The sequence below is a fragment of the Mesocricetus auratus genome, unplaced genomic scaffold (assembly GCF_017639785.1).
Source record: "Mesocricetus auratus isolate SY011 unplaced genomic scaffold, BCM_Maur_2.0 Super-Scaffold_100006, whole genome shotgun sequence".
NCBI classification, from domain to species: Eukaryota; Metazoa; Chordata; class Mammalia; order Rodentia; family Cricetidae; genus Mesocricetus; species Mesocricetus auratus.
The window spans coordinates 40,350,801-40,354,389 of record NW_024429190.1 but is presented as its reverse complement, the minus strand read 5'-3'; the positions used below and the strand labels follow the sequence as shown (position 1 = coordinate 40,354,389).

At 35.4% G+C, this 3,589-nt stretch overlaps 1 pseudogene; it reads right to left on the bottom strand.

The window, feature by feature from the left end:
* Positions 1-2,151: 2,151 nt before the first annotated feature.
* On the bottom strand, positions 2,152-2,310 carry LOC121141052 (annotated as a pseudogene).
* Positions 2,311-3,589: the final 1,279 nt, after the last annotated feature.

Genomic DNA, 3,589 nt, shown 5'->3' with positions numbered 1-3,589 from the left:
ATAAAAGAAAAGGATAGAGTGTTTGATAATTATTCCAAATTTCTATTTTCCATACCTTTGATACTACATCTACAACTAATTCACCCTTTCATTATTTTGTGGTTCTGTCACCCTATGATACTCATTTTGTCAGCATATGCAAAATCTATTACAAAATATGAACAGTCTGAGTCAACTTGCCTGTGCACTCACATGAATATGCGTGTACATAGTTTATTTTTTCTTTGTTTCTGTATGATCATGTATGTATCAGCTGGCCCCTTGCTGAGGTATGTGGGTGTGGGAGAATGTAAGTGAGTGCCCTTGTCACAGTGTATTTACATGTGCTTTGCAAGTTAGATTTAAATTAAAGAAAAAAATCCCATTAGAGATTGTATAGAAATACACTTGATTGGTCTGTTTGATTCACTTTGCCTTAACACAGGAAAATGAAAAGACACAGTTTTTCTCTTTTATAGTCTCTGTATAATGCACTTTCATTTTGTTCCTAGTAAAACACAAAGGTGCATATACCAGAAAAATCTAACCCTGAAATGCTTAGCTTTCCATATGGTAAAGTCAACTGTAATTGATTTTCTCCATTTGTAACTCCCTATCCACTATTTTTACATAAGAAATTGAAAATGCCCTTCTCACTGCAACAATAACAAGGACATTTTAATTAAAAATTTAAAAACACTGGGAACTGTAATATATTCTTTGTCTGCATTTTGGTCTTTAATGGGACTTTCTCATTCCATGCATAATTACAAAGGAATGAGTACACCCAAGAAGCAGTAAGTACCTCTTCATCATATTTTTCTTTAAAATGTTTGCCTCCATAAACTTGAATTCTATGTTGGTATGCTTTAATATCAGTACTTCTTTATAAATTTGTCCTTTCATGAAGAGATTAATATTAGTATCACTTAATTGAGGATATAAATGTATTGAGTGGAATTAAGGCAACTAATTTAATGTTAGTGTATATACGACATTTTATGAATTAATGAAGATGAACCCTAATCTTTAAATTTTCACACATAAACTCAGGAATCTTTCAATTGAAATTAACATTATCAACTCTCAGTTAGGCTTTGATCTAAATGACAACTCATGTGGTTCACGATCAGAGAAATTATGAGTTCAGTTTAGTTATTCATATAGCAAATGTCTTGGCCTATGTGAAATTCCACTTCTCTTTTGTTGGGGACTCAAATGTTCTGGTTGTCATCGAGACAAGAAAAAATTATGAAAAGTTTTGGTATTTCAAATGGAAGTTTAGTAATTTATCCCACACAAAATGATAGAGGGGAAAGAGGGGCAAAGGGAGACAGACTGTGAGAGAGAAGAGGAGACATAAGAGAGAAGAGAGGCAAGGAGGAAAGAGGTATAGTTATGGGGAAAGCAATTGACAAGAAATTGGGAAATAAACAGAGGCAAACACAGAGTGAGGCAGAGTGTAAATTAAGGCTGAAGACAAAGGAATAGAGACAGGAAGATTAAGGGGAAGGAATAGAAATGATAGCATGGTATATAGGTGAAGAGCAGGTCTAGAAGGTCAAGGAAGTAGCAGAAAGGAGGAGGACAGAGAGGAAGACTATAATGAACCTTATATTATGTGCCTTATCTTAATCTTTCATGGTGACTACGTGGATAGTAATTAAAATAATATCATCATTTCAGTCACACACTTTAAACAGTATAGTAACACAATTTAGATGTTAACAGATCTCAATACCACATAGTTGTTATCCCAGAAAATAAAGTGATGATCCTATAAATCAAAAATATCTCTGTTGAGAACATTTATGGCCTAGTTGAAAATGTTGATTAAAATACTTTTTGGATATTTAAAAATGTGTGGTACAAATGAGCTCTCCAAGGACCAATAGATGCTATGGATCTTCCATCATCAATCTTGAACTTTATGGCTTTCTGAGATTTGCAATTCTCTTCCGGAGTTAAGCAGTCTATGATAGTCTGTCACAGGAATATAAGTTGAAGAATATATTAGCAAAGGTTGTTTTCTTGTCTGCTTTTTAAAGGGAGTCGAGATATGGGTTGATGTTGTTGATTGTAACCTAGATTTTAGAATGGGGAGATAATAGCCATAGAACGAATGGAAAGATTCACAGGAGAACTGTGGGGCATGGCTGGACTGAAGTCTTTATTATTTATTTTTTTGGAGTGGACAGAGCAAGCTCCTATTCCAACTCCTACTTGCAAAAATCCATTTAATATATTGTCCTCGGATAGAGGACGTATCAGATATTAAACTGATAAGAACAGATACTACGCTTGATCTTAGCCAAAAGGCCGAGAAGCGATGGACTGAAGTCTTTAAATTATAGATATTCCACAAGGTTTCAGTGAATGTTGCAGAGGCTGCAGTCTCTGCAATTATAAAATTGGAAAAGGCTGAGAATGCCTACATCATTGCATGAATATGTATAGGCGTAAGTCACATGCAGACACTATGCCAGATGATGGCAAGTAATTGTATAAAATGTAATGTTTATCCTCAAGTAGTCAAGAGTGTGAAAATCAATATCATTACTGTATTTCATTTTTAAAAATACAACACTCTGTAGGTTGGTATAAATCTGGTGTTACTTTGCAAAGTTACAAAATTTTGAGGTTGACCAATGCTGACTTTAGCTTTTATGGATGATTCTATTTTAAGAGGACATAAACAGCCGGGCAGTGGTGGTGCACGCCTTTAATCCCAGCACTCGGGAGGCAGAGGTAGGCAGATCTCTGTGAGTTTGAGGCCAGGCTGGACCAACAGCCTCCAAAACAATGCAGAGAAACCCTGTCTTGTAAAACCAAAATAAAAAAAAAAGAGGACATAAACATACCATTCTGGATACACACACTAGGTTGATTGATTCATATGTTTCCTTAAGATAGTTAACACCTGCTCCCATTGTTAGGAGTACCACAGATAGACAAAGCTACATAACTATCATATGAATGTATAAGGCTCATGTCAGTCCCATGCGGGTTCTGGTTGTTGGTTCAAACTCTATGGGTTCTTGTGAGGCAGGTCACAGAGTTTGAACCAAAACCAAAGAACCTCTATGACTTCCTATGAGTCAGGTGAGATCCTTGACTCCTCGGTCTCCTAAAATCCTTATTTCCAATGGCTCTTGAAAACCTATTCTTCATAGTGATTGCCCTGACCAGCATAAATAGAAGGGGAGGTGTTTAGTCTTACTGCAACAGGGTATGTTAGGCTTTGTTGATATCCATGGGAGGCTCGCCTCTTTCTGAACAGAAATGGAAGATAAGTGGACTGGGGGGGAACTACAGAGGATAGGGGATAGAATTGGAGGAGATGAGAGAGGGAAAAACTGTGGCAAGGATATAAAGTAAATAAGTTAATTTATTTTGAAACTAAAAAAAGTAAAAAAAGAAAGATAGCACCATAAAACAAGAAACATTTTAGAAAGTAATTCTATATATTAATTGTATCTTTTAAAGATATACAAAATATTCAAAAAATAATCCACAGGGGAAAGGTAGAATTTTTAAAGGAGTATATTCAGTGGCAACTTTTGCTGGATCTCAACATAGACTGAGGCAATGATCTGAAATCAAGCTTATG